A 22145-nucleotide genomic window follows, 5' to 3' on the forward strand; every position below is an offset into this window, starting at 1 on the left:
GCAAACCCCTGGACTGTAGCCCACCAGGCTCCTCTGTCCATGGGATTTCCCAGGCAAGAATGCTGGAGTAGGTTGCCATTTCCGTCTCCAATTAAGCAGTATGTATTTTCTTTAAGATGATTAAGTGACCACTTATAAGTAACTAGACTTCTAAACCCAAGGAGAAAAGTACATATAGATAACTTTGACAAGGGAGTGAGGATATGGCATAATGGATAGAAAAGAATTTAGATATGAGCAGAGATTCTAGATCTGTGTCAACTAAAATGACATTCAACTGACTGGCAATTAACATATGAACCCAGCCCTTGATCAAATAAAGAATTTGAAGAATTATTAACTTTAAATTTTAGCCCAAAAACTACAAATAAATGCACCAAGAAAGTTGGGGCAATTGTTTTCCTGTATAACTTTGTGGTCTGGTAGTTCTTTTGAATTAAATAAATGTGAAGAAATGCATGATTATTTTTGCTTGTGAGTTTTGTAGATTAGTGTGTAAAATCAATGAGGTTTTAATAACTTAATTTTCACTTCTGAATTATTCCTATACTTTTTAAAAGACATCTTTTATTGTTATTTTTAATTGGTTTTTATTGGAGGATAGTGCTTTACAATGTTGTGTTAGTTTCTGTTGTAGAGCAAAGTGAATCAGCTATAACTCCTCTTTTTTGGATTTCCTTCCCATTTAGGTCACCACAGAGCACTAAGTAGAGTTCCCTGTGCTACCTGTGTTATCTATTTTATAAGTTGTTGTTTAGTTGCTCAGTTGTGTCTGATTCTTTGCTATCCCATATACTGCAACTCACCAGGCTCCTCTGTCCATGGGATTTCCCAGGCAAGAAGTAGTGTGTATATGTCAGTCCCAATCTCTTGATTCATCCAATCCCTCTCTTCCACCCCTGGAATCCATAAGTCCATAAAACAGGCATCATTTTGATGATTGTTTCAATGGCTGTTGATGGTTTTACACATAGATTACTAGAGCAACAGCAAATATGTGAAATGTACTATCACTCTCATTACCCAAAGATTTCTATACAACTATTTGATAACAAGAAATTAACAATGGTTTGCCAACCAAATTCATGGGCATTCTAGAAATGTAGTGGATATGAAGTTCAAAGTCAACCAATACTCAACTTCAATTAGCTTTCTTAGTCCTCTGTTTGTAAATTTGCAAATATGTAAAAACTGTCCTTTGTAATTCTATATCTACTGGGCTTTTATGTCAGCATAAACTATTTTACTACCAAGTATACAAGATGGAAACTCTTCATTAAAAATTATCCAAATGGGACTCAACTTCCAATATGGTGGTATGAGGAACTCTGTGAACCTACCCTCTCAAGCAAAACAACAATAACTTTAAAATTACTGTTGAAAATTGTACATAAACAACTATTTGGTCTCTAGAAACTGTCCTGAGGAAATAAAACAAATGAAGAAAACTTTGTTAAAGACAATCTATTAAGTTTCAGTAAGAACAGCAAGAGCTTGGATTCTGAGCTACAACCCACTTCCTTCACCAACTCCACCTGGACATGATGGTGCTCTACTCTGAGGGGGAGTGCAGCCAAGAACACTGGGCTCACTTTCAACCTAGATCACAGTTGAGGGCTATGTTATGTCCCAAGAAAATAGGCCACCAGCATCTCATCCACCACCAGGGTTGTAGAAGCTCTATTTTAGTCAAGAGCAAGTGAATGGTCTGAGGCTCTCTTCTTCCAACCATCCCCTATTCTTAAGGCAAAAGAGAAAAAACTCAACAACTAAAAAAGAACTAACCCATTTTATAATGGGCAAGGGACTTCAGGTATTTCTCTAAAGAAGATGAGTAAACAGCCAATCAACACATGAAGAGGTGCTTACCATCATTAGCCATTAGGGAAATAAATATCAAAAACACATGATACCACTTTATACCAACCAAAAAGACTCTAATTAAAAAGAAAGATAGTAACAGTTGTTGGAGAGAAAGTGGAGAAATTAGAACCAGCATTGCTGGGTTTTATTGCTGGTGGGAACGTAAAATGAGTGAGTTGCTGTGGAAGATAGGTTGTGCATTCCTCAAAAAACTGAAATTTACCATTATAGCCCAGCCATATAACTCATATAATTTCACTCCTAAGTATTATCCAAGAGAATTGAAAATCTAGGTCCATGTAAGAACTTGTGCACTGATGTTCACTGCAGCATTACTTATAATACGCAAAAAGAGACCTCAACTCAAGTATCCATTGACTGGTGAATGGATAGATAAAATGTGATATGGAATGGAATAATGGAATATTATTCAGCAATGAAAAGGAAAAGATATGTGCCACAACATGGATGAACATCTAAGACTATACTAAGTGAAAGACCATATATAGTATAATTCCATCTATATAATATGTCCACAGCAGGCAAACCTATAGACAGAAAGTAGATTTTGTGTGTGTGTGGTTAAGTATGACTGAAGTGGGGGGGCGGGGGTGAAGTTGAGCAGGAATGGGGAGTTACTGCTAAAGGGTACAAGGTGTCTTTATGGACTAACAAAAATGGTCTAAAACCGATTAGTAATGGTTGCATAACTATGAGTATACTAAAAACCACTGAATTGTGTGCTTTGGGTGAATTGTATGCTGTTTGAATTATATCTCTTTACTGAGCTGTTTTTAATAAATTATACAAGCTATTAAAAGAATACATAGGTTCAGAATTTGGAGTTCATGAATCTTCATGTACCACTAGACCAATAGTTTACATGAAGCTCTTTCCTAAGGGCCCACATTGAAATAGATGAAATAATTGAGTGATACACGTGATACAAATGTGATTTTCAGCCTTGGAGAAGGAAATGGCAACCCACTCCAGTGTTCTTGCCTGGAGAATCCCAGGGATGGGGGAGCCTGGTGGGCTGCCGTCTATGGGGTCACACAGAGTCGGACACGACTGAAGTGACTTAGCAGCAGCAGCAGCAGCAACACACCTGCCCAAGCTTTTCTCTGTTTTGAAATGTCAAATGTCTTTAATGCAGTCCTATAGAGAACTGGTTTGCAATACCCTAACTTTTTTAACTCATGCAATCATTAGATTAATACAAGTTCAGTGAGGCCAATCATTCCTCCCGTAACTAGTAAGTCTAGTCCTTTATCAGTTCTTCAGGCCAGTTGTTGAGAGAAGCCACAGTAGGTGAGAGAAGGAGGGTACCTGAATCTCAGCCAAAAGTGTACTTGTCTGACACTTAGACAACCCCAGTTTCACTTACACTAGAATGGCTCAGAAGTAGAAGTCTTAAGGAGAAAGGAAGAGCTGGAGCAGCCACGATAGTACTCAGAGCACACTGACATGTCACTGCTGGGAAGCATCTCTAGTGGTTTTAACAATCTCAAATATAGAAGATTCCAAATAATTAATATTCTCCTCTACTCAACTTCTATATTTTGAGTTTCTATAAACTACCTGATCCTCTATTAAAAACCATGGAATTGGAGATAATGTTTTGTTAAAAAATGGGAAGATAAAATTAGTGAGTCTGAGTTTCAGAGGGGTAGTCACTAACACCTGAACTTGTTGCCAGAAACAAGTATGAGCACACTGAGCCAAAGCATATCCTTAGCTTTAGGGATCACGCAAATCCACCTGCATCAGGAAACCTCAGGATTTTCCATTCTCACCAGGTCAAGCTTATCCTTCCATATATATGTTTAGAAGAGCATACCATGCTGATGAAAATGGGTTCCATGCAATTTTTGACCATTGAAGGTTTTATAGAGATTGTATTGTCATGTTTTGTCAGATTTCTATAAAATAGTTTAAATGTCCAACCAATTGTCTATAAATTAAATCCATGTAGGAAAAATCTGATTGTAGTTATTATTTATTAATATTGCTTTGATTGGGATTAATGATTCTTTATTCAACATATTCATGGTGCATCTACTCTGTACCAGGACAACTCTAGGCCCTGGATGAGTAATAAAACAGACAAAATTCCTACCCTTAAGGAACTTAACATTCCAGAGGGGCTGTCATATAAATATGTAATTTTTAAGTGAATTATACAGTGCATGAGTAGGAGATAAGGGCTCTAGAGAAAAATTAAACAGGGAAGGGAACAAGTTACAATTTTAAACTGTGGCATCAGGCTAGGAAGTACAGTTATGTAATTCGATAATATAAAGATCATGTATGGGATGGGCCATGAGGATTACCTGCTCCAAGTTAATTTTTTCCCCCGGGAGCTTCATTTCCCCTTCCCGTCAGCATTGTTTTATTACCTTGAATTTACTGCTGTTTCACCAAAGAAAATATTACATTAGCCCTAACATTCCAAGCAAGCACAAGGAAGACAGAACTTCTTGCCTTTTTTAAAGAACTGCAACCCAAATAAAACACCGCCTTATGACAACAAAAATTATTGTTAAGGAAAATCATTAGCCTAGTATTTCAGTTTCTTCTGGCTTTTCTCTCTTGCTGTGCCCTGGATTCTTGTAGTCTGCAAGAGGATTGTGTGGTCAATGATTAAGAACCACTTTCCCAAAGTTAACACCTTTTGAAAGAGTGAAGCGAGTACGGGAGAGTTTGAGTGGAAAAAAATGTCCAGGCCTCTCTGGAAAGGTGAAAGGAGAATAGATCTTTCAGAACTACAGAACATAGGAACCCCACCGATCAACTGGAGAAAAGGGAAAAAGCAACCTGCTTTCCCAGACCAACCCACAGTCTCTCCTCAGGATTAAAGATACCTGAGATATCTGATATCTGATACTTAAAAGATACCTGAGAACACACTGTTCTAGTAAAATATAATGGGTGTGGCAGCTCGCCTGAAATAGGACTTTTAGAAAATGGCTTAAAAGGGATCAGGGACTTGATTATTTTTTAAGTCAAAAGGGAACATTTATTTTAGGCTTCGACCAGAAGTGTTTAAGAGTCAGGTTAGAAATAAAAACCTCCCGTTGTAATGGAATCGTTATGGAGCATTCAAATTCTCATTTATTTAGTAAATATATTTTAATTGAGCAGCCACCATATGTCAGGTACTGGAGGAACAACACAGGCCTTGCTTCAAAGACCTTTCTTTCGGGTTACCTCATATGCCCTTTGTCACAGAGTAGTCAGAGCACACAACGATGAGGACAAGAACTTTTTGACCTGCTTGTCCTGACACTCGCTTCTAGTTTAGATTAGAGCCTCTTTCCATGCCCCAGAGTACCCTCCACTTCCCTGTCATAGCACCTGTGTAACTGCCTCTTTTTTAATTTTGGGATTAATTAAATGTGTATGGGATGCCTGTGTAACTGCCTCTCCGCCTCGCTGAAAAGTGGTCTGAAGAGAGTACGTCAGTGTTATTCACAGTTTATATATCCCTGCTGCTACTGCTGCTGCTGCTAAGTCGCTTTAGTCATGTCCGACTCTGTGCGACCCCATAGATGGCAGCCCACCAGGCTCTGCCGGCCCTGGGATTCTCCAGGCAAGAACACTGGAGTGGGTTGCCATTGCCTTCTCCAATGCATGAAAGTAAAATGTGAAAGTGAAGTCGCTCAGTCATGTCCGACTCTTAGCGACCCCATGGACTGCAGCCTACCAGGCTCCTCCATCCATGGATTTTCCAGGTAAGAGTACTGGAGTGGGGTGCCATTGCCTTCTCCTTATATACCCCTAGTACATGCTTACTGAATATTTGACTAGATGGACGGATGGATGGATGATTTGCCAGGTTGTAACCAGAGGTCTCTGCCAAGAGAGGCAGTCTGGAAGAACAGTAGTTAAGAGTGTGTTCTCAACATTAACTGTGAGACTTTGGGTCAATATTTAAGTTTCTCAATGCCTCAGTTTCCTCATTTGTAAAATGGATATAGAAATAGTGCCTCTGGTGTAGTGTTGTTTAAGTGGACTAAGGTAATACATATAAAATTGTGACACATAAGTTGCTCAATAAATATCCACTATCATTATCAGTACAGAATGGTGGTTTCCTTGGTGACCATTTGCTATCCAAATATCACATCCCTGCCCTTTTGGCTCCATTATAAAATCAAAGGATGTCCATTAGGGCTAAAGTTATCATTTTGGGCTCAAGATCTCTGAAAAGATTAAAAGGAGAATTTGGAAATGAATATAAGTAGAAATTGAACAAGAAAATTAAAAAAGTAAAAGTGCTCAAGATGGCATGTCCAAAGCAATTTTTCTGGGGCAATAATACCTCTGCTTCTCTCACATCCACCAGCCAACATGCCAGTTCATCTCTGTTCTAGAACATACTTGTGCCTCATAGGATGTCATGCCCAATAATTTACTGGTGCAGAAGAAGAAAGAAGAGTGGGAAAAAATTTTATTTGAAGTCAAGCCTTATCTAAACCTAAGAGTGCTATATAATCTTTTTTGTTTCTTTTGAAAGTTTAATAATCCTTTTTGTGTGAGATCTGTAATCAGGATAATCCTAGTACTTCTTCAAATACTGTGTTTATTACCTTCTAAATAAGGTGAAATGCCAACTTGTAACTATCTGTGGAAACCTAGTAATTTTAACATTTCCCTCTACTGCTATTAAAGAGAATTCTTTTTGCCTCTTCCCCCATCATAGGGGAATCTCTCTCTCTCTTTTTTTTTTTTTATCTTTTCCTAAAAGCAAACTGATTCTCCTTTATTAACTCATCCATTGAAGAGTAATTTTTAATTAAAGTTAGCTGAGAGTCATTTTATGGATAGAAAAAAATTAGAGTAAGAATTTGTAACAAACCCTGATACTTCAGTTACCAACTCTTTTTATTCCTTGAGGCTGCAGATATTTTACTCCACAAGGGAGAGCTTGGTCATTAAATTTTTAATAGGATATCTTATTGCAAAACTTTAAACAAAGGAAAAATCAATCAGGTTGGCCTAGTTCTGATCTTGATGGGCAGGAAAATCATGTTATAATTCAGGACAAAAAGAGTGGTTCTACAGGTTTCCTCCATTTAGGAAACCCTGATGCAAATGTAAAATAGATGATATGGTACCCCTCCCCATGACCTACAGGGTGAATTCTTTCTCCCAGACTCATGAGAGTCACCATTTTACCCAGTTACATCATTTGTGCTTTATGAGTTCAAAAGAGTCACCTAAAAGGACTTTCTTAGGAGAAACTATAAAATGCATGTAGAAAATAAGAGGAACAAATAATATTCTGATAAAAGTTACCATCTTTGAGCCATTATTAAAACCAGGCTCCATTAAGTATCCTTTACCAATGTTATGTAATCTTTACAACAACACAGAAATAACTAATCATCTCTGTGTTACCAACACTTAACTGATGTTTATAGAGGTTAATCAATATCCTGAATATCCCATGACAGCAAACTCCAGTTTGCCAATTTCAAAATCCATATTCTCTTATTATGGAAAAAAATTAATGAAGCAAATCATTCTCCAGTGGGATATTGAATTCTATTATGGAAATATCACCTTAGATTTGATGAAAGCTTAATAATATCTTCTTCAACCCTTCCTCCTGATTGTTAGCAACCCCCAGAAGGTATTATCCAGATTCTGTGAACAGTTCCCTAATGGAATTCTCACTACTTCAATCAGCTAACCCTTTCCCCTTTAGATTATTCTTACTGTTTAAAGTTTTTCTTGAGTTTTTTGTTTTTGTCTGTGGCCATGTCACACAGCTTATGGTATCTTAGTTCCCCAATCAGGGATTGAACCCAGGCCACCACAGTGAAAGGGCTGAGTCCTAACCACTGAACCACCAGGGAATTCCCTAGTTTTTCCTGAGATTAACCTCTGAAAACAATAAAACAATTCCAAACCTTTCCCTCCATCATAGCTTATAACACCATTTAAAATCTCTTAGATCTTTTAAGACTTCCATGATACATTCCTTCCCCCCAAATCTTCTTGCAACCTTTCCTGTTCAAAGCCTTCCAGATTTTCTCCATCTGGCTTCCTGAGGACATGGTCAGCTTCCTACTGTTTTCATCAAATGGAAGAAGGATGCTAACCAAAGCCAAGAGCTGTGGCCCCCTTTTCTTCTGGCACAACACTTCTATAAATATAAAGAATATTGGTGCTATGGTCTGAATGTTTCCCCCTCAAAATTCATATGTCAAATCCTGACCCCCATAGGAGATGGTATTAGGAGGTGGGTCCTTTGAGAGGTGCTTTAGTTGTGAGAACGGGATCTTCATGATGACATTAGTGTTCTTCAGGCTCTGGAGTGATCCCTTGTCCCTTTGACCAGCCAGAAGGTAGTAACTAGGAATAGAAAGACGACTTGGCCAGAACACAACCACACTGGTGCCTTGATCTTAGACTTCCTAGTCTCCAGAACCATGAGAAATGAATTTCTATTATTTATAAGTCACCTAGTCTATGGTATTTTGTTATAATAAACCAAACAGACTAAGACAATTGGATCACTTCTTTGTAAACCATTTCACGACACTATTGGTTCATAATGAACTTGAAGTCAGATAAAATTCCTTAGTCTTTTTTATTTGAATTGATTGTTGGCCACATTTTCCCCTATCTTATCCTTGGACAATTAACTTTTTTAACTGAAGAACAAGACTTTGTATTTTTCTCAAAGTTTTACCCTTGGTCATTCTTGGGACTCTGTAATCAACTAAGTCTTTTATAACTCCATCCCATAACTCTGGTTCATCTGCAAATTTGACCACCTATACTTTATCTGGGCTGGATGAAGCACAAGCTGGAATCAAGATTACATGGAGAAATATCAATAACCTCAGATATGCAGATGACACCACCCTTATGGCAGAAAGCAAAGAACTAAAGAGCCTCTTGATGAAAGTGAAAGAGGAGAGTGAAAAAGTTGGCTTAAGCTCAACATTCAGAAAACGAAGATCATGGCATCCAGTCCCGTCACTTCATGGCAAATAGATGGAGAAACAGTGGCAGACTTTATTTTTCTGGGCTCCAAAATCACTGCAGATGGTGATTGCAGCCATGAAATTAAAAGACACTTACTCCTTGGAAGAAAAGCTATGACCAACCTAGACAGCATATTAAAAAGCAGAGACATTACTTTGCCAGCAAAGGTCTGTCTGGTCAAGGCTATGGGTTTTCCAGTAGTCATGTATGGAGGTGAGAGTTGGACTAAAAAGAAAGCTGAGTGCCAAAGAATTGATGCTTTTGAACTGTGGTGTTGGAGAAGACTCTTGAGAGTCCCTTGGACTGCAAGGAGATCCAACCAGTACGTCCTAAAGGACATCAGTCCTGAATATTCATTGAAAGGACTGATGTTGAAGCTGAAACTCCAATCCTTTGGCCACCTGATGTGAAGAACTGACTCATTTGAAAAGACCCTGATGCTGGGAAAGATTGAAGGTGGGAGGAGAAGGGGATGACAGCGGGTGAGGTGGTTGGATGGTATCACCAACTCAATGGACATGAGTTTGAGTAAACTCCGGGAGTTGGTGATGGACAGGGAGGCCTGGCGTGCTGCAGTCCATGGGGTCACAAAGAGTCGGACACAAATGAGCAATAGAACTGAAGTGATACTCTCTCTGACATAATTCAGATGGACAAAAATGCTACAATGGTCAGGACAAGATGCAGAGCCCTAGAGCTCATCACTAAAGTCCTACTCACCATCTTTATAAAATGCTTCACCAATTACGAAACAATTTCACAAATATCATTTCATTTAATTCTTATAATTCACCTGTGAAAAAAATATTATCATCATTCTATTGTGCTTGTGCTCAGTCATGTATGACTCTCTGTAGCCCCATGGACTGTAACCCGCCAGGCTCCTCTGTCCATGGAATTTTCCAGTCAAGAACACTGGAGGGTGTTGCCAGGTCCTCCTCTAGGGGATTTCCCAATCCAGGGATTGAACGCGTGTCTCTTCTGTCTCCTGCATTGGCAGGCAGATTCTTTACCACTAGTACCACCATTCTTATACACGAGGCCAGAGCTTCAGAAAGACTATCTGACTTGCCTGATGTGATACAGCTAATAAATGACAAAACAGGAAACAAGCCTTAGAGCTTCTGTCTCTGCTTCTAGTGCTTTGTCAAAGAAGAATGTTTAAATACAATGATTAACTAATATTTTTCCTTTTCCCCTCATATAGATATCAACAGAGACTAATTAAAATCATGAAATATTTTTTTCTATAAACAAAATCTAGTGTTTTTGTTTATAGAAAATATAGAAAACCCAGAAACCTAGTGTTTAAAGCAGATTAAAAGCAGTCTATTCTGATATAAGTGAGATGGGGGCTCTTAGATTCTCTCTCTTGTCCCACCTGGGGCCTCCCTTCAACCCCATCATAGATAGTAATGTGGCACCTTATAATCCTCAGAATACATTGGGAAGTCACTAGTCAATGGCATGTCCTCAAACTGTAACCTTCTCTAAAACTAAATTTTAAAATAAGGCTGGTTTCTGATACCTTGTTTTTATTAATATAATACATTCTAGAATTCTGTGGGAGATCATCTCTCTAAGGTTTAAAGACCTTTTATATAGAATAGAATTGTTTTAAAGTTTGAAGTCATCTTTGAGTTTATTTAATTCAAATCTTAATTTCACAGATGAAGAAACTGCAACCCAGAGAGGAGAAGTAATACACACAGAATCATTCCCCAGGGGAAACAAGGACAAGAACCCAGACCTGGACTCTCCTAGGTAGGTAGATTCTTCTGGTTATATCATGGAGTATTGTTTTTAGAAATCTGCCCCTTTTCCTTAGAAGATGACATCTTTAATGAGATAAAGTTGCTGGTTCTCACTTAAGCAACCATGAAACATTTACGATATATTTGATTTTACAAAGGCACTTAAGATATATAGGACTGAAATGTGCAATTAGCTTTATTTTTATTTTATTTTATTTTATTTTTAAACTTTACATAATTGTATTAGTTTTGCCAAATATCAAAATGAATCCACCACAGGTATACATGTGAGAAATGTGCAATTAGCTTTAATAATGAGGCTTTGAAACAGTGGTTCTTAACTTATAGACATTACAGGCTCCTTTGAAGTGGGCTTCTCTGATGTCTCAGATGGTAAAGAAACTGCCTGTAATGCAGGAGACACAGGTATGATTCCTTAGGTTAGGAAGATCCCCTAGAGAACAGAGTGGCTACCACCTCCAGCATTTCTTGCCTGGAGAATTCCATGGACTGAGGAGCCTGGCGGGCTACTGTCCATGGGGTCACAAAGACTCAGACATGACTGAGAGACTAGCACTTTGAAATGGATATCAAAAAATGTCTATGCAAAATTTGAAAACATTTCAAGGGGTTCATAGATTCCACATCCTCCCCCCTCGCACACACAGCAAGTTATTGGCCTCCTGGTTAAGAACCTCTGGCCAATTCTAGTACAAATGCCAAGGTAAGGATTACATAGCACCAACCACTATCTTATTTATGGGTCTGCTGGTTAAAGCTGCTCTGTTTCTGCATCCTTCATTTTTTATTTAAATGGAGCACTGTCTTATCCTGGAAGACTTCTGATACAAGAAAGGAGTAAATGTTTCAATAAATTCTCAGTTAACCAAATTAAGAGAGAAATTTGATAAAATAAAAACATTTTCATAAAAAATGTTAATGAAAGTAAGGCTAGTCAATGTTCATATGGGACATTCATTTTCTTTCAACTTATTTTATTTTTAAGAAAGAAAGAAAAGGAAATGGAGTGGAAAAAACCTTGACTACCACTGGCCACATACCCACTTTTATTAAATCTGTGTTGTAGTGGTTTAGTTTCTAAGTCGTGTTTGACTCTTGTGACCGCATGGTCTGTAGCTCACCAGGCTCCTCTGTCCATGGGATTTCCCAGGCAAGAATACTGAAATAGGTTTCCATTTCCTTCTCCAAAGTTCACACATTTTGCCTTGAAATGATCTCATTCTCATTTATTCTTTGCCTGGTATTCATAGCCTCAGCAATAACATATTAGTGTAGCATATAATAATCGTAACAGTTAACATTCACTTAGGCCTTCTTTCTATGTTTTATTCTAAATACTTTACACCTTTTAATATTCCCAGAAATTGTATGAATGAAGTTCTACTATCAGTCCTTTTTTTCTAGTAGAGGAAATTGAGTCTGAAGGATTGAGCAACTTAGCCAGGGCCAAACCCAGACAGGATCCAGAGATAGGGCTCATAAACACTCACCACCCTGCCTCTTGGCAGTATTCTCACCTGGATTCTCACCCAGCTCCTCACGTGGTCACTGTGAGACTTTGGGCCTCAATTTCTTCATCATAAAATAGGAATCATTTAAGTTAAACATTTAGCCAGTGCCTGCCACAGTGCTACTTAATAAATGCTGTTTCTGTTCCCTAAAGAGAATTCCACATGATGTGATTCTAGTACCTTTAAGGAAGAGATCTGAATTCATTTCCTAGGGCTGCTGTAACACTGGACCACAGTGTCAGTGACTGAAAGCAAGAAAATTATCTTCTGTTAATTCTGGAGGCTAGAAGTCTGAAATCAACATATCAGCAGGGCTGCAATCCCTCTAAAGACTCTAGGGGACATTCTACTTTTCCTCTTTCAGCTTCTGATGGCTTATTGGCTTATGGCTACATAATTCCAATCTCTGCCTGTCTTTGCTAGCCCTCGCTTCCATGCCTGTCTTCCGAGGACACTTGTCATTAGATTTAAGACTGGCCTGGGTAATCTAAGATGAGCTTTTGCAGACATCTATAAATTCATTACTTCCACAAAGACACTTTTCCCAAATAAAGTTATATTCACAGGTTTCTGGATGTGGATGTATCTTTTGCAGGGTCACCATTCAACCTACTACAATGTCTTAACCCAAATATTTTTCTGTCTTGGCAGATTTCCTCTGGTATTCTTGACAAACAAGCCCATATTTTTTCAAAGAGGGCAAAGAATGTTTCATCTCATCCAGTTTGAGCCTATAGTTAAATTGGTAACAAATCTATTGGTTGAAATATTTTTCTTAATATGCCCAGTTGCCATTAGCCTTCTCCTTGAGAATCAACAATGTTCTTAGGAAACAAACAATTGTTACTTATTTAGAAGAAAAATCTTGGAGCTCAGCCCTTTTCTGCTTTTCACTAGAAGCATGCAGGTACCCATGCACCTGGGAGCAGGTAAAGGAGAATGAAGCCAGCATAATATGTCTATACCATTCTGCCCAGAAGAATGAGGAATCCACTAGGCTAAATTGTCACTGATGCTTTTTTCTTTTAGTATCTAACTTAAGTTACTCATTTCTAAGTATCAGATTACAAAATCTAATTAATTTAATTGTCTAAAAGCAATGATGTCTTGACGTAACTCTATTACTCCTGCCGCTCCATTCTCAACTCTCCCTATCCCACCCTAGAAACTGACCTACATTGTTAACCAACCCAGTAGGGAAATCTCCCCTGAGCTGGGGGTTAGCAGAGAGAACATCTCGACAATGCTGTATCTATCTCCATGAGCCTTGGAGTCAGCCTAGCTCTCCATTCGTTTTCTTAAAAGCAGTGATAACTGAGGTACAGAAGCAAGTCAGGTGAGGGCAGTAAAAGGGTATTGAAAAAAAAGCGAAAAACCAGTAAGCGTATCTTACTATTCTCACAAAAAAATCACACCTATGCAAGTTCAGTGTTAATAGTTACCAAAAAATTGAACTCATCACCAAAAGCTTTCCAGATAATGCAATAAGATGTAAAGAATAAGCCAGAAGAATGAGGAAAAGAAAGAGGAGAAGGAGAAAGAACAGAAAAATAAAAGCAATTGAAAGTTTTATGAGTAAATCTATTCAATGTCATCCAAAAAATTGCCCCCAAAGGACCAAAAAAAAAAAAAAAAAAACAGAAAATTAGTATTAGAAAATACTATTGGAAGAGTCTTGGTTGACCAACTGCTTATGCAACCAGATTTCCATTGGCAGAACACTGGGAACAAATGCTTCGCAAGTATGCTTTTGACAAAGCAGTATTGTAGTAACTCACCTTCCTTGCCTTCAGATCTTCCTTGGGAAAAAAAGTCTTCTATTTCTGAAGACAAATCGAATATAATGGCAATAGGCAGGGATGAGATAAAGGCTTGATTTTTTGTGCTTCAGGTTTCTAGCTCCTAAGGAAACTGAGTCCTTAGAAACAAACAGTAAGCGGGTATTTTCTTTACCAAAGTATAGGTTTGATGGTGAAGACCTGGGGATGAAAAGAGAAGGTCAGAATTGTTATGATGTGCATGGCACATAGTTGCCAGTAAAGGGGTGTATAATGACAGTAGAAAGGTAATAGCTTTAGTCAAATGATTTAGCCACTTTTCCACTTACTTTTAAATATTCTGGGTTTAGGAGTCTTATAAGCCCCTTATTTCACAATCTTGTCAAAAACAGGTAAGCATATCACAGAATTTATAATTCCCACTGTAGGAAATTAAACCATGAAAATTTCACAGATGCCAAGAATCAACCTAAATAGATCAACCCTCCTCTCAGAAGATTCTTTGCATTTCAGCAGTTTCCAATTTTCCTCTTACACCCTGAAAGCCAAGGAGAGGAAAACCCCAATTGGGACTTTAAAATGATTATTTGAAGATATTTTAGGGTTATTCATTTATTCAATTACAGATGGTCCATCCAAGCAATTTTGCTAGACTAGTAGAGCTCCAATACAAATTGAGACTCTCAATGGCTTTTAAAAGATATTGTTCTGAGTATTTTTAACGTATCTTGCAAAACTGAAATTTCATACCCAATAAACAAGTCCCAATTTCTCCCTTTCTCCAGCCCCTGGTAATCACTATCCTACTTTGTTTGCTTGAGTTTGACCACTCCAGATATCTCAGATAAGTGAAATCATACAGCATTTGTCTTTTTGTGACTAGTTTATTTCACTTGGCATAATATCCTCAAGGTTCATCCTTGTTACAGCATGTGTCAGAATTTCTTTACTTTCTAAAGATAGATAATATTCCATTGTAGGTATATGCTATTAATACATTTTGTTTATCCATTCATCTGCCAATAGACATTTGGATTGCTTTTTGGCTATTGTGAATAATGTGCTTTAACATGTGTGTACATTTAATAACATTTAAAAATGACTGTTCGTGTCTTTAAGTCAACTGTTAGTGTTGTAGCTGTATTCACGTTTTACTTCTAAAAACAAAAAACAAATTGGTAACCTTTGGGAACAATACCTGCAGAAGGAAAATACAACCCAGAAGCTGTATTTTTCTTTCTTTTTTTTAATAAAACAATAAAGAGGTTCATCCTAAGAAGTGACATTAGAGTTAAAAAGTTGGTCCAGAAGTCCTACTCTCCATTCCCAAGTTAGCAGTAATAAAGAAGGATACGTGCCCTGTTTCTTTTTTTGCTGTTTTTTTTTTTTTAAGAGGCTTTTTTTTTTTTTTTTTTTTTGTCCTCACATGGCTTGCAGAATCTTAGTTTCCTGACCAATAACAATCCAGACATGGTGAAATCACAGCATCCTAACCACTGGACCATCAGGGAATACCCCTTGCCCTGTTCCTGTATGAGTCGATGACAGGATCCCAGGAATAACTATATCATCCCCTATTACAAGTTTCTCTTCCTATTCATAACATCTATTCAGCATTAATATATGTACTGCTTTTTTTTCTTGGTTTTATTATGTGCATCACCTTTTTAATAGCCACATGACATTGAAATTGATCTAATCTGAATTTTGTATTTCCTAAATGATTATGAAATTTTCTCTTAAAATGAAATTCTAAATTTCCTTTCCCAGAGAGAAGTCCTTCATTCATAAATTTCTCTAGAGTCTGTGATAAAATGTGAAACAGCAAGGACTGCTTTGAAATTAGTATTTCAATACACACTGTGTTGCCCAGTGGCCCCAATTGATAGTTGGACTAGAAATACGTGTTTTCTATTGTTTTGCTTTTGTTGGTCTTAATGGAAATTGGAAGCCAAAAGTTTGGTTCCACAAAAATACTCTACTGTTGTGTATTACTCAAACTAACACCACACCAACAACAACTGGGCTAAATTGTTGTCGAGACATTTTCCTCTTAGTATACTATTTCAGTAACTCACTTCTAAGTATAAGACTATAAAACTGAGTAACTTAGCTGCCTAAAAGCAGAAACATGCTTCAACTTACAATTGTTTATTTCTTCCTCTTCGAGGAGTCTATAAATTGTCCATCTAATTCATGAAAGTATAAAGAAAGTTCCTTAATTGCCCTATAGTTATTTGATTTGCTTCTCACAAACTTTTAAGGTTTTTTTGTCTTTGTTTTTTAAAGCTCCCTCTGAAGACCTGGACTTCAAATCCATCACTTCTGGTCTGATATCCAATATTCACCTTGGTATCTGACTTGCCAAAGGGTGACTGGAGAGTATTTTAAGATGAAAAGGAAATTCTCCAAAAAATGTTAAGCAAAAATAGAACCTTCTGTGGGATACAGAAAAAACTGGAGTCACCCACAGAAAACTTAGAGCCAAACTTAGAGGAAGTCAATAAACTATTATGTCTAATTCTTACACAGACACAATGTGAGCTTTTTCCTTTAATAATACAAATTTGTACCTCTGTCAATCAAATTGTGTTCATGTAAAGTAGCAGTTTGTGGTTAGGTCCCTAAGATATGAACAATGACACAAACTTATGCAACACACAGTCCACACAATGGTTTGTGGTGGCCCTGCCCAAAACACATTTAAAAAATTGTGTGAAGATAATAACACCTTTCAAGTAATGCTTTGCGGCGATGACCATATACGTGTGTTGTTTTATTATAATTTCTTAACATACTAGGCAATTCATCTAGCAAACATAAATAGGAATGAGGTTTTTTCTCCAAGCACCCCATTGTTGAGGTGACCATTATAGGCTATTCTATGAAGAATCTTTGACTCTAAATTATAATTTAATAAAATCTTGCAAATAGTTTAAAGTTGTACCAATCCACAAGGAACAACAACAAACATCTATTACTATGACTCTTACAAATATTCCTAAAGAACTCACAAACTATACCTATATTCCTTACTACATCACTGAGACAGACAGAGAAAATTACCAATTATCTCCATTTCACATAGAGAGGCTGTGACACGGAAAGACTTTGGAACTTTCTCAAAGACACAAAGTAATGAATGAATTGAGAGAAATAAAGAGAAAAATAGATGAATAGAAAAAAAGCTGTAATACACTTCAGGTCTTCAGATGTTTTCATCCTGGAATTATTCCCATTAGAACCACTTTTCTACCTACCAATCTTAAATTGTTACTCACCTAGAATACTCCCTTGTAAAAAGTCTTTTTAATGGGATTTAAGACAACTTTAGAAGTGTTTTTATTTCCCCCACAGAGTCCATGAGCTTTGAACAGTACTAGAAAATTAAAAAGCATTTGTCATAATAAAAAAAATTAGTACCAACTCCCTTCCATCTTACAAAAAACAGATTACACTGAATTTGACAGTACTTAGAAAACAATATGTCTAAAACTCATTGCCTGAAAGCAGATAATGAGAATTCATAAGTTCCTTTTATGGGCCCACATTGTGCTACGGAAATATTAAATAAATACAAGTGCAGTCCCTGTGCTTCACAACCTTACAATTCAGTAAGTCAGTCAGTCAGCCAACCAGCTCATGAGCTGGTATATAAGTATCCCACATTCCAGACACTGGGGATAGAGAGATGACTGTGGCATGTTCTCAGTATTCAAAGACCTCCTAGTCTAATGGGGAAACATTGTATTGAATATGTGGCTAATTATAATACAGTATAATTGCTACAATGGAAACCCATAGAAGAAAGCAATATACATTCCTTGGGAAAGGTAGTCTCGTGAAAATGTTTCATAGAAGAGACAATATAGGAACTACATCTTGAAAACAAATAAGATTTTCTCTAAAAGAAAAAATATTTCTAGAAAAGAAAAGCAGGTGAACACAGAAGCTTAAGAGTGAATGGCATTTAGCAGGAAAGTTCAGAGAGGTGGAGGTCTTAGATGAATGCTTCATTTCATAGAAAATGGAGAGCTATTGAAGGGTTTCAAGCAGAAAAATAAATCTGTTATTTTAGAAAGTTAATTCCAGCAACCACATGGAAAAGTGTAAGGTGAAAAGGAGACAAGTGGTAGATGGGCTATTACATTAGTCCAAACAAGAGATGAAGAGAGTCCACAGCACTGCCCAAGAAAATTTTTAGCAGTGATGGAAATATTCTGTATCTGTGCTGTCCAGTATGCTAGCCATGAGCCACATGCGGCTACTGAGCACTAAAATTTTAAATTGCCACATGTGGCTAGTGTTTGCCAAACTGGACAATGCAGAGACATCTTGAGTTAAACCTTAAAGGAGAGTTTTTCCGACTGCAGGTTGCAATTGGTGGGTTAAGAAATTGATGTGGTAGGGAGTTCTCCGGTGACCCAGTGGTTAGGATTCTGGGCTTTCACTGCCATGTCCCAGGTTGGATCCCTGGTTGGGTAACTGAGATCCTACAAGCTGTGCAGCACGGCCCCCCAAAAATTGATGTGGTAGTTCACAATTGGTATTTTGTAATGAATGAAGACAATAACACAGAAGACAGCAGAACAGAAATGAGTCGAGTAGAACAGAATAGGAAATAAAATGTCAGCATGCACTGAAGAGTATTATTTTGAGAGATGTTTATTTCAGTTAAAGGTATATGTATGGGTGTGTACCATGGATCACAGTGTAAAGTGCACTTTTCTTTTATATTGTGTTTGAAAATGTTTGAAAGTCAGTCTTTTGTGGAAGGCTATTATTTAGCTACATTTAGAATTATGAGGAAGAGATTTCCAGATGGGAAAGACAGCATAAGCAAAATTCACTGAAGTTTGGAGTAAGGATAACTGGATGTTTTAGGACTTCCTAATTTTTTTTTTTTTTTTTTGCTTTTGTTAGAACATTAGAATATTTAGAACATTTTTAGACCTACAGAAAAATTGAGACAATAATACAGTGAATTACCATATGCCCTGCACTCAGCTTCTGCTATCAGCATCTTACATTAGTATGACATGTGTTACAATTAATGAGCCAGTGTTGATATGCTATTATTAAAGCCAATACATTACTCAAATTTACTTTGTTTTTAGCTAAAATCCTTTTCTTTTTTCAGGATTCCATCTAGGCTAAAATACTACATTTAGTTGTCATGTTTCCTTAGGCTGCTTTAGGCTGTGACAGTTTTTCTGTTTTTGCCTGTTTCTGATGACCTTGAGAGTTTTAAGTGCTAAGAATTTTAAGGGCAGGCATTTTGTAAGAGGCTTTTCTGTTGAAAATTTGCCTGGTGTGGTTTTTTTTTTTTTTTTTTTGTTTTGTTTTTTTCATAATTAGACTGAGGCTGTGAGTTTGGGAGAGGAAGACAGTAGAAAAGTGCCATTTTCAGGCCATGATATCATGGATACATACTGTCAGCCTGAGTTATCACTGTTGATAGTGGCCTTGATCAGCTGACTGAGCTTATCAGTCTCCTCCTCTGTAAATTTACTCGCTTTTATCACCACTTTTCACACTGCAGTCTTTGGAAGGAAATCACTCTGCTCCTCTAAATGAATTAGTTAATTAAAGGAAGGCTTCAACTTGAGTCAGTCACATTGAGCTCTTTCTAAAGAAAGCTACTTCCAAGTACAGACACAATCTCTTTTTAGATACAGCATCTCCCTCTGCGGCAGCAGGCAGGATACTTTTCCCACTTCTCAGGTTTTCAGGTTCCAAATATGAAGCACAGAAAAAGCTGAGTGATTGACGTAGAATTCCAAAATAAGTTGGAAAGGAGTTAGCCCACGATCAATTGTAGATCCTTCTGACTTTTCTCTTTAGCCCCAGATTCTGACATTTTAGAAGGAGATTTAAACCAAAATGTGTTAGGTCCCACACCCACCTAAGGAGGGAAGATTCATTTTTTAGCCAATGTTTAGAAAGGAAAATCCCTTTCTTAGAAAATCCAATCATTTGGAGTACTTTCTTTAGGCAGAGGAGGGCTGCAGGATCAAGTCTTTTGCAGTGTTCCCAAGGTAAACACCGCCCTGACAAATCATCAAGTACTCATCTTTCATTGTGGTTGCCTAACTTTTTACCACGTCCATTCCCATGGAGAGATCCAAAACCAAAAAGCCTCCTGAGCAAGCCCAGCCTCTACTTTTGTCCCCACCCTGAAGCTTCCTTTAACAGTGTTCTCATTTTGTGACTCATGTATTACATGGGTTTATGCGAGCATATGGGTTTTTTTATTGCTCTATTTATTCTAACCTTCTTCTCTGCTCAGGCCAGAAGAAAGTTTTGTCCCTGACTAATGTGGATCCCAAGTCCCAGGACTTCTCCCTTTCATTGTAAGAGACGAGATTAAAACTTACCTTTCCTCACTGTATACAATCTAGTGAGAGAAAAATCACTCAGTGATCATATTCAGAAATAAAAAAATCATTTGGAAATTAAAAATAGCCACTAACTCTGCAATCAGTTATGACATAACTTCTTAGGGAAATTCCAAGTCCTCCTGTTTTCTACTGTCACTGTGTCCCCATTCATTCCCTGGGTTCCCTGCAGGAATCTCTCTCTCCCTCTGGTTCCCAAGACTCTCTTAATCATTCTCTAATAACTTTCTCCCAGCTTTTTCTCCCCTCAACTTGGCAAAACTCCACTTTGGGTCTTTTATCCATGCTAAGTTGTACACTGCTAACGGTAACCTTGGCTTTTGCCAGTTCCCAGTAATATCTGCAATAAGTGGGCATTCAGACCTTTATTTGACTGGAAGAGAATCTGGGGTTTCAGGAGTCTTGAGTAAGAGAAGAGTAGAATCTGGGGAAATTGAGAGAAGGTGGGGCTGAAGTTCTTCCAGATAACTACACACTTGATACCAATGTCCTTGCTCAACTTTGAATCTTTGAAGATCACAGAAACCCTCCACTGGAATGTCTACTTCTTTCATCCAACATCAGTTCACAAAACACAGGGTATTCACCACCTGGAATAATCTAGTCACTTTAATTCGGTTTGACAAACCAATTTGACGTCAAGCAATTTAATATCCATTTAATGTTTAGCCTCATAGGCTTGACACTTTTCTTTAAAATTAATGACTGGGTCTAGGGGATTCTACTGGAGAAGCCAATGGCACCCCACTCCAGCACTCTTGACTGGAAAGTCAAGTCCTCCCATGGATGGAGGAGCCTGGTGGGCTGCAGTCCATGGGGTCGCTAAGAGTCGGACACGACTGAGCGACTTCACTTTCACTTTTTCACTTTCATGCTTTGGAGAAGGAAATGGCAACCCACTCCAGTGTTCTTGCCTGGAGAATCCCAGGGGCAGGAGAGCCTGGTGGGCTGCCGTCTATGGGGTCACACAGAGTCGGACACGACTGAAGTGACTTAGCAGCAGGGGATTCTACAGTCCATCCAGCCACTAACATTCTAGGATTCCACTTTAGCTACTTAACACGTGGTAAATATTGTCTAAAATGCATATATGTGGAATATATCCAGCTAAATTATAATTATCATTCTTGGGAACAGTGGCCATGATTGTCTCAGTCACTGTGGAATCTCCAGTTCCTAGTGCAATTACCAGGATGGTAGTAAATAAAAAGGAAGGTAGAGAGAGGAAAGTCTTTCTCTGGTTAGATTCCATCTTCCTATCTATGTACTTCTTCCATATACAAATCCCTTTACTTGATGCTTTGCTTGCATTTTTGCTAATCGTCACAGCAACCTTAAACAGAAGGGATTGTTATTTCCATTTACAGATGAGGAACTGGAGGTCCAGAATAATGAAGTAACTGTGCCAAGGTTACATGCCCAGCAAGTGGAGGAGTCAGAACTTGAGCCAGTGCTTAGGCTTAGTCACATATACATATATACATATGCATACATGTATATATACATATATTTACACACACTTACACATATAAATACACATAGAAATTGAATCACTTCTATACACCTCAAACTAACACAACATTGACAACTATACTTCCATTAAAAGAAAGAAACATTAAAAATCAAACAATGGCCCAGAGAAAGCTTTTCCTCTGGCCTCACAATCCATCCCTCCAGGCAACTGTGCTGGCCTTTGTCCCACCCTCATTTTTTACCAAGCACTTCACTGACTTTGTGTCCTGAAGGGGCTCCCAGTCCTCCCCACTCACCTGAAGGCATTACGCACAGCTTCAGCTGCTAGAGCCAAACCCATCCAGG

General features: G+C 37.9%; 1 protein-coding gene and 1 long non-coding RNA gene across 4 annotated transcripts in view; one reads left to right on the plus strand and one right to left on the minus strand.

Annotated features, from left to right (window-relative positions):
* The window catches only part of LOC112578026, a 74802-nt gene extending 60753 nt beyond the window's left edge, over positions 1–14049 (minus strand). Inside the window, exon 1 of the long non-coding RNA XR_006641233.1 lies at positions 13930–14049. This is a non-coding gene — a long non-coding RNA (uncharacterized LOC112578026). The remainder of the gene's footprint in view (positions 1–13929) is intronic.
* Positions 1–22145, plus strand: part of SPTSSB (serine palmitoyltransferase small subunit B) — a 30726-nt gene that overhangs the window by 2257 nt on the left and 6324 nt on the right. The window contains exons 3-4 of one of the 3 annotated variants that reach the window (XM_045166191.1): positions 10536–10629; positions 20219–20282. The gene's annotated coding sequence lies outside the window, so the exon portion shown is untranslated. Of the gene's footprint in view, positions 1–10535; positions 10630–16218; positions 16465–20218; positions 20283–22145 lie in introns of those variants that run through there. The other 2 variants (XR_006551985.2, XM_045166190.1) reach the window with 2 other exon arrangements.

The sequence above is a fragment of the Bubalus bubalis genome, chromosome 1 (genome assembly GCF_019923935.1).
Source record: "Bubalus bubalis isolate 160015118507 breed Murrah chromosome 1, NDDB_SH_1, whole genome shotgun sequence".
Classification (NCBI taxonomy): domain Eukaryota; kingdom Metazoa; phylum Chordata; class Mammalia; order Artiodactyla; family Bovidae; genus Bubalus; species Bubalus bubalis.